Genomic DNA, 9,865 nt, shown 5'->3' with positions numbered 1-9,865 from the left:
TTTTTTTTTCCTTTTAAGAAAATCATTCTCACGTTTATCTTTAAATCATTTTTTTTAAAACTTCCTCAAATTTATCCAAAAAATAAAAACTAAATAGATATATACAAGTTTGATTACAATTTAAGCTGCTTTTAACTTCTTTTTAAAAATTAAAAATAAGAAACCTAATAAATAAATAAAACCCACGTTCTATCAAAAAAAGTTATCTACCCTGTTAAAAAATAAGTTATATACCCGTGGTTTTAATTTGAAAAAAAAAAACATTATCCCACTTTCTATTCAAAAAAGCCTACCTGACCATTTCTTTTTACAAATTTGTGGATAACTACATGTTTAAAACCTCTTCAATAAAAAAATGTATTGTAAAATTATTTTATTCACAAACATATATTACTCATCACACCTTTAGGAATTTTTTGTAATTGAAAAATATAGTATCTTAAATTATAATGAATATAAATTATTAACCTTTATAAAATAAAAAATAAAAGACCCTCTAAACACGTGCTTAGTCAACACTTACATTTCTCTCTCTCTCTCTCTCTCTCTCTCTCTCTTATGCGAAATATTAATGAGAAAACGCGTAAGACTCGAATTGGAATGAATGAAAAATTATGACACTAAAAAAAAGCCTCATTGTGATGAGGCTAGTTGGGTTTTATGTATTATCGAGTTTTAAAAAAAATCAAAATTTTCATTTTTTTTAAAATAATGCTGACGTAGAAAATTGTGAGAGTTTCAAAAGTTTCGGTTATATATATATATAAATAATAACCCATTAAGCTTTTTTATTCCAATTACGCAAATAATAATAATAATAATAGCCCCATTTATTTTTTAAAAAAATTTACTATTTTAACCTCATTTTTAAGTTTTAGATTAATTAAATTAGGGGTATTTTTAACCGTAAAATAAAACAATAACTAACTTTCTGAATCCTCTTAATATATATAGATTAATAATTAATAACCATGCCGTGCAATCTTTGGCTGTTCAAACTTTCCTTTCGTTGGCCTTTTTATTTTATTTTTTATTAGAAGTCTTTGCCTATGAGGATTAGGAAGCCAATATTATCAAAAAAAAAAAAGCAATAGGAAGCCATTGGTTTTTTTTTTTTCCTTTTTTGGTGACAAATATAAATAAAACCCCAGGGGTTGGCTTAGGGTTCAAATAACTTCTTCTTCTTTTTGGATAAGTAAGTAGAATTTTTATTTACTCTATAAATTACTAAAAGTCGAATTCTTGACTTTATTTTAGTGGTTAATTATTTAATTCAAATATTATTATGCATATAGGTTTAATCAAATAAAATTCAGAACTTTCCAGGCATATAAAGTTTGAAGAAAACAAAGCTCGGAAAGGCCTCCAAACATCTACACAAAAATTGGGCCAGAAATCAAAAAGAGACCAAATAGCTAGGCTGGTGAGGTGACAAAAATGGGAGGATAGCAAAAGTGTAATTTGTTACACTTTAGCTAGCCACCCTAGCCACCCCTTGCCTTGGGCAGCTAGCTCAAGTGTAACATGTTACACTTTTGCTAGCCTCTTATTTCCTCATTTCCCCTATATTTTTCAAGCATTCCCCTTCCCCCTTTACATTTATGTCATCCCTTTAATTTCTTGCAAATCCTCTCCCTCCCTTCCCCTACATACACACACCCCATATATAAACATCTAAAAAAAAGATTTTCTATTTCATCCCTCTTAAATTTTGGTTGAAAAGGTAGTATTCTGGTTGTTTTTGACAGATAGGATTTTGTTATGTAATGTTCTTGATGTTACTTTTGTTGTTTTTTCTCAGAGTGGTGAAGGTGAAATTGATCAGAACAAAGAAACTGGTTATGAAAATCCCAATCAAGATGAAACATTTAGGTGTGGCAGCAACGAAAATTGCCGTGCATTCCAGGGAGATGAATGTGAAGTTTTCCAGTGTATAAAGACTACTACTGATGAAAACAAGCTAGGTGAGCATGCATGCCAACTGTTGTAAAGAAGTTTGTATATTATGCTGTTTCCATTTCAAAGAATGATTATTATCATGGAAACCACAATGTGATTATTTATAGGCATGTGACCTGACAAGACCTTAATGATTGTACCTTAAGTTTGTGCTTTGGAGCTATTTTGAATATCAATTGGGTCAATTTATTATAGAAGTCCATTTTAATAGCATATTGGCAACAAAAAGTGCATTAATCTGGTAAAACCTATAGGTTCTCATTAGTCCCTTATGGGTTCCATCAGATGTTTCCAGATCAGTTAATGTTCTTCAGAACTGGTGGTTTGAATCAACTTCTATGCAATTTAAAATAAGTGCTCGATGCGTCTGGATCAAATGCATTGAATTTTATCAATTAACTAACACTGTTAGTCTGTTATTAACAGGCGACACAGAGTGCTCCAACAGTAATGAACCTGAAATCCACCTCATCCTTCGGAATGGTATGCTACTTTAAGCATCTCAGTTCCTTATTTTCATTATCAGCAAATCACATCATGATCGCTTTCCTGATTGTATCTACTTACTTTTTCAGGTTAGAAGATACACTTATTGAGCTTTATTTGTCTGGTTATTCCAAGCCAGTAGTTACTGCTGCTGATCATGTGATGATGCCCTTGGAAACAGGTGATGTGTTGTCCGCTGAAGGTTAGTCCCAATCCTCTTGTTTCTTGATAGACTACCCTATCTGGGATAGGGCCTAAATTGGCTTGATTCATGGAATTGTAGGGAATAGTGATGCTTATGAGCTGGAAGGAGAATGGTGTCCAGAGAACCATTGTGATGTAACTAATTCAAGTGGAAATGTCTTAGATGAAGGTATGGCCTGTTGCTAATAATCAAGTGCTTGATGTCCATTTTCATTCTAATATAATTAACATCAGGCTTAGGGGTGTTCACTAAACCACATAAACCGCACAAACCGCAAAAACTGCACCAAAACCGCCCGCAAAATGACATAACCGCACCGCACCACAAGTAATTTTGCACCGCACTGCATAGTGCAATGCAGTTTGTGGTTTTATAATAAGAAAACTGCACAAACCGCACCGCACCGCACCCTCTATATATATTAATATTTTTAATATTAAATATATTATTAATAGTTTAATAACTCTAGTTAAAAAAAAAAAGTTTGATAATTCTAGCAAATGTTGATTAGGAAAGCCAACTCAAAATAAAGAAAAACTAGCTCAATAGTTTAAAACTTGGACTAAAACAAAGGGAAAAATTAATTTTGGACTGAGTAGAAAAAACCCAAAATTTGAAAAAATATATCAATTTCAAATTATTCAAACCGCATCTTATACACCGTATCGTATATATGACCGCAAAAATGAGATGTGATGCGGTTATGGTTTTGGCTAAACTTTAAACCGCACCGTACCACACCGCACCGCACATGTAACCGTAAAAATGAGGTGCGGTGCAATTATGGTTTTAGATAAATTGCACCGCAAAGTGCGGTGCTAAAAATGGCCCAAAACCATACCACACCGCACCGCAAACACCCCTAATCAGGCTTATTGTTATCTCTATTAAGTGGCTTGTTCATACAAAAATTAACACCATCCACATGTATACATGTAAACCTCACCTATGTTATCCTAGCAACTATCAGCCAAAGCCAATTGTCTCTCCAAGAACCAAGAACCTGTCATTTGCTTGAACATCAACCATTTGAATCCATATAATATTGTTTCTAAAGTTTCTCTGTTGATTGTCAAAACGTCCTAAATGGATGTTTAGATAGTTGATCTGTTCAATTTTTGGGTCATTAACCTGTACAAGAAATTGCTGATCCAAAATGTTGACACATGGATTAACACAAGCATTTGTGGATTAGGTGCGTCACGGGATGAAGAAAACTAGCGAGCACATTATGGTCAAGTCATTCAAACTGGGAAAGAGCCAATGCCAGAATTTGAAGTTGCGGATTTATGGGACTGGGAAAAGGTTACAGGGACCAGAAGGGATGGAAAAGGTGAGGTGGTGAGGCTGGTTGGAAGATTGGTGAGAAGGTCTGTCAAGTGTCATCCCTCCACGCCTTTGGGTGGTGGTCTTCTAAAATCTGCCCCAATATGTGAAGTACATCTTGATCTGGTACGAGTCATGTCAGGTTTGCATTTACCTCTTTTCATTTGACACCATATACAAACCTTCTACATTATATGCCAGGTCATTCTTTATTGGCCTGTATTCATTTGTTTGCTGAAGCGGATGGAAAATAATAAAGATATTTCACAGTTTGTTGAAAAGAGTGTGTGATTTTGGACTTACATGAAATTTCCACCTATCAGGTCAAGTGTATAAGTTGCGGACACCAAATGGAAGATACATAGCTCCATTGTCAACTTATGATTCTTCCAACCCAAGAAAAGGTTGGGGATTCCCTGAATTATCAGTAGATAGGCACCCTCTCCCATTCTCTAAATCTAGTGGAAACCATGTATCAAAAACTGCAGATGGAGTACCCACCATCGAAGATTTGTCTACATTACCAGATAATCTTTCTGCATCTGGACAGGCAACTTGTTTATTTTAAAAGCTTGGATTTGAAGTTCATGTGCTGAAACCATACCTAATCTTATTCTAGTCAACGAACAAAGGTATATCAATAGTATCAGAAAAGCATAGAAAATAGAAGCACAAAATGTGACGGCAAGAGTGAGTCCTTCAATAGATTTAACAGATAAACATGAGTTCATATAAGTAATGGCATCACATGCACGTAAAAGCTTGAAGTTTTTCCATGGATGTATGCAATGCTATTTGAGCATTCCCTTGAATAAGATGGTTGGCATATGCAATGCTATTTTATGGCGTCAAGTAGTAACTCTTAACACCAAAGAAGACAATTTTGAGCATATATATAGGAATGGTATTGCTAAGAGCAACTGATAGATTAATGCTATCAGTGATGTCTTAATGCTTTTATCAGATGCTAGATATTATGTTTATTGTTTACACTTGTGCTAGATTTGGATCCGGAGGTACCAGACTAGCTAGTTAAAAGTATTGGATTTTTGGGTGATTAGGCATATTCTGTTTGTAAGAAATGTTCTAAATGTTTTAACCATTATACATTTATATATGATCTTCTGGATTATATGCATCTTTTTCACTATCCACCTTGTTTAACCCCTGATTTGTCTCCTACTGCATCTCCAGCAGAGAATCCATGTGTATAGGGACAGAGCTGCCGAGAGAAGAACCTTACATGGGGGTTTTGGAGTGGGCCCTGGACAAAAGATTTCAAAGTTTGGTGAAGATGAACGGTCATCATCATATGCTTCTGCCAATACAGAAGAAGCTGCAGCTGAGGCCTTGAAAATGTCATTTGGAGCTGGTAGTTACGCCAGAAAGCTTATGGAAAGCATGGGCTGGAAGGAGGTATGTTCTAACCTTTAAAAACTGATTATATTCTTGATTCTAGGCACAGTGTCACTTGGCTTACACTAGCACACATTACATGATAGGGACGCTTAAATTTTGTAAATCTTCCCAAAAACTCATGAAAATACTTGTTTTTGATTGATGATTGGGGTTTGGATTTGGACTCTGATGAAGGATAAGATGACTTGAATGGATGGAAATGGTCCTCCAATTTGACATCTAAGACGATCTACATGCTGATTTTGTAAACTCACTCCTTATGTTGACCTTTCATTTTGTAATATGTGCAGGGGGAGGGACTTGGCAGCACTACAAAGGGGATGGTGGAACCAATACAAGCAATTGGAAATGTTGGTAATGCTGGATTGGGGTGGCCTCAGGGAATAGCAAAGCACCATTGAGATTGTACCAATTGTTGAGGCTATTGCAAGCGTTTAGCTCTCTTTTTTTTGGCTCTCTCTCTCTCTCTCTTTAGTTTTTCCTAGCTAGCTTATAGTGCTCCTTAAATCTGCTTATTGTTCTTAAATCTTTTTTTTTTTTTTAAATGATGAAATCCTACCCTATTTTACGGTGGTGTGGTAGTCTATTTTAGTCTTGGTAAACAATGCATGCTTTTGTGGCATACATGCATAAACATTGTTCTCCTTTTCTAATGGGCAGGAAGAAATCTACTTAACAATGCACCAGTACCTGATTCTAATACTACATTTTTTTCTAGACTTTAAAAAGGGGCAGTGAGACTTATAAGACTTATAAAAATGGGCAGTGAGACTTAGCATTCATTTGGCAAAGATTATTTTTGCTAACTTATTTTACTATTCAACTTATTTTTGCTACTATTCATAGGTCTCACTGCACTTTTTGATACTATTCACAAGTCTCACTATACTATTTCAGCTAACTTTTATTTTAATCTACAGTATTTTCAACAAAAAATTTTCAGTTTTAGTAAAATAAGCAGATCCCAAACAAACCCTTATAATGCCAAACAGGTTAGGCAAGTGTTAGACTCATCCGTGGTTCAACCAGTCCAATTCACTGGTCCAATTTTTATTTGGGACGAGGGAACCTAAAATTCAATATGATGTTGCTCTCATCCACTAACCGGGTGGTGGTGCAGATTGAAAATGAAAAGCACAAATGTCACCAAAAAGAATTACATTAATGTTTAATGTACAAATCACAAATGGAAGGGGAATAAATTGATTAAATCCTACAAAATTGCATTGAATAACTCCGTTGTTGGTTTCCCATCAATCATCTCTTCATCTCTCTCTTTCTTGATAGGAGCCGAATCAGTTTTTTCCTCCTTTTTCTTCTCAATTACTCCCTTTTGTCGCGCCTCATTATTTAGCCTTTCAATCTCTTGATCTTTTTCTTCTAGCTTTTTTTGCTAGGATGGCAAGTTTGCCTTGCCCTGCTTGACCCGTCCCTCTTCGCTTTTCTCCATGCGGGTTTTCTCTGCTCCGCAAAGGTGATGGGGTGAGAATGGGGCGAGAATTTAGCCCTGCATCACGAGACGAGGCAGAGATGAGTTTAGACTTTTTAGACCCAACTCGCCCCACCCCGCATTGATAAATGTTAAATTGTAAATTTCTCATACTCTAAAACCATATTATTTAAACAAACATATCATCAACTTATTGTATTCTACCCAACAAGGCTTTTTGCCTCTCTTTTTTCTCTAGCAAGGTTGGAAATAAGGTACCAATTTTAACATTTGCTTGTCTTTATTATAAACAAATTTATATACTATCGAATAATTGATTTTGTATTATGAGATTTTTGTTTTTGTTGTGATATTGTCTCGTTAAACACTTTAATAATATTATTTAATTTTTGCTAAAAATTAGTTTGATTTGATGGGATAAATTTATTTTAATTTCAAGTATATTTTTATTAACGAAACAGGTTTTATTAAAAATAATTGTAATAATTGTAAGCAAATTAACAAAAAGTAGCGTTTTTCAAGGTAGAGTGGGGCTTTGCGAGGCCCCAAGGGGCGGGGATGGGGCAAGAAAATTTCTCCCGTCATGCGTGGCGGAGAGGGAATGAAATAAGACAAAACCATGTAGATGCACAATATATTTAATGATTACCTTTACCAATATTTAATGAAATAACACACAGTTACATTTAGATCACCTTTACCAATATTTTGTTTGGTTCAATGCATCTAAAGCCAAATCACAGATTAACCATAATTGATTATCCTATAAATGTCAAACAAAGACAATCATAGAGCATCAATCATCAACAACAAGATACTTGACCCAAAAAATTGGTTAATACAATTATGCAATCTAGGGATGGCAATGGGGCGGGGTGGGGCTGAAGGATGGGATCTTCGTCCTCGTCCCGCATAGTTTTGTCTTGCCCCATTCCCATCTCTGCTCCTTGGGGCCCCGCCCTACCCCGTAAAACTCTACTTTTTGTAGATTTGCCTTACAAGTAGTGCAATTTTTTTAATGAAACATATTTCATTAATAAAAATATACTTGAAATTACAACTAAATTTATACCATCAAATCAAATCAATTTTTAGAAAAAATTGAATAATATATCAAAGTATTTAACAAGACAATCACAAAAAAAAAAAAAATCTCACAGTATAACACATAACAAAATAAAGGTAGAGAACCACATTGGGTAAAATAAAATAAACTAATATTGATATGTTATTTAAATAGTACGGTTTTAGAGTATGAAAAAATTTACAATTAAAACCCTTAGCAACGCAGGTGGGGCGGGGACGAGGAGGGGCGGGGCGGAGTGGGTCTAAAAAGTCTAAACTCATCCCTGCCCCGCCCCGTCGTGCGGGGCTAAAATCTTGCCCCATCCCCGCCCCATCACCTTTGCGGGGCTGGAAAAACCTGCGCGAGGTAAAGCGAGGAAGGGCGGGTTAAGCGGGGCGGGGCAAAATTGTCATTCCTAATGCAATCCACTAACTACAGTGTCGGGGGGGAGGGGTGAAGCATGCATCTGTGGGGAAAAATGTCTATTTTCAATTACCCTGGAAACATGTTATATATAAACATAGATGCACTAACATAACAATAAACTGCTATTTCTCTAGGAAGCCATTGGTTTTTTTTTTTTTTCTTGAAGGGAAAAATGCCAAGAAAGCCCCTAAACTTTTAAGCAGTGGCCAGAAGACCCCCTAAACTTTTAGTTTGGCCAATTTACTCCTTAAACTATACAAGCCTGCCAAATAAAACCATCTGTTAGTCTATCTGCTAAATGACTAACGAAGAACAACACACGCGTGCGTTTCATTTAAATCAAAGAAAAAAAAAATCCACCACATTCTAATAGATAATGCATTGCTTGAGTTTATGGTTCTGCCTCCGTTTATGTTTTGTACCACCTATCATCGTTTGTAAATCTGCAGCCATTATTGCCATCTATGGGAAGGAGGAAAGAGAGTATGCAAGCTTGAGAGAGAAACCTAGATTGGAGAAATCTATGGATTAATTTTAAGAGAGGGAAAGAGATTTTGAGATGTGGAGATTAGATTTGGGATTAGTTCTGACTTCTGAGAGGCTAGAGCTTGAGAGTTTTTGGCTATGGAGGCTACAAATTATCTAGAGAAAGAAAATTGGAAGAGAAAGAAATTGCTAGAGAGAAGCTAGAGAAGAGAGATGGCTTGGTCTTAGGAGCCACAGCCAACAGTGTTGGTAGCAGTCTTGAGTCAGCCAAGGTGATTGACCTATGAGTTTGAGAGAGAGGTTGATCTGTGGGTTTAGAGAGAGAAGTTTCATAATGAAGCTTTGGTTTGGGCTTTGAGACTTTGTTGAAACCCAAGATGGTACTTGTCGAACATGATCCGATGGTGGTGTATACCTCCGGTGATTCCACAACCTCCTGGATGCTTCCCGTGCTTGCCGATACAGCCATGTTTGGCGCTCACTATTTATGACCTCAAACAAGTTTACTTCATTTGAAACTCTCTTTTCTTTCAACAATAGAACAATTGAAAAAAAAAAAAAAAAAAAAAACTCAATTCTGGGAAGTGATATAAAGAATTTTAAAGCAGCCATGACAGAAGGATTAGAAGCTTATGATGAAAAAAAGAGTGATAGAAGTGATGAACATGTTGAAAACACATCTATATAGTGTCTTCACAAATGAGCTTATCTTTTGACTTAAATGAAGCTAGTAGTTAAGACGATGGTTATTTTGCCAAGATAGGTGAACTCATCATTGAAGATGATGTGACGTGTCCATGCTTCTTCCTATTCCACTTCAAACGTGTTGCCATTGTTGGGATCTCTCAATCCGCTTGGATAGTTTTTTTTAAAAAAAATATATAAATGCATTGCACTTGAATTCCGTTAGTCACTTAACATACAAACTAACAGATGGCTTTATTTGGCAGGCTTGTATAGTTCAAGGAGCAAATTGGCTAAAATAAAAGTTTAGGGGGTGTTCTAGCTTCAAAGTTTAGGGAGTCTCTTGGCATTTTTTCCC

The 9,865-nt window shown here is 35.6% G+C and overlaps 1 pseudogene; it reads left to right on the top strand.

Moving 5' to 3' along the window:
- Positions 1-571: 571 nt before the first annotated feature.
- On the top strand, positions 572-5,796 carry LOC142632975 (uncharacterized; annotated as a pseudogene).
- The last annotated feature ends 4,069 nt before the right edge of the window (positions 5,797-9,865 follow it).

This window comes from Castanea sativa, chromosome 4 (assembly GCF_040712315.1).
Source record: "Castanea sativa cultivar Marrone di Chiusa Pesio chromosome 4, ASM4071231v1".
NCBI lineage: Eukaryota > Viridiplantae > Streptophyta > Magnoliopsida > Fagales > Fagaceae > Castanea > Castanea sativa.
Note: the sequence above shows the minus strand (reverse complement) of the source record. Positions and strands in the feature narration are given on the sequence as shown.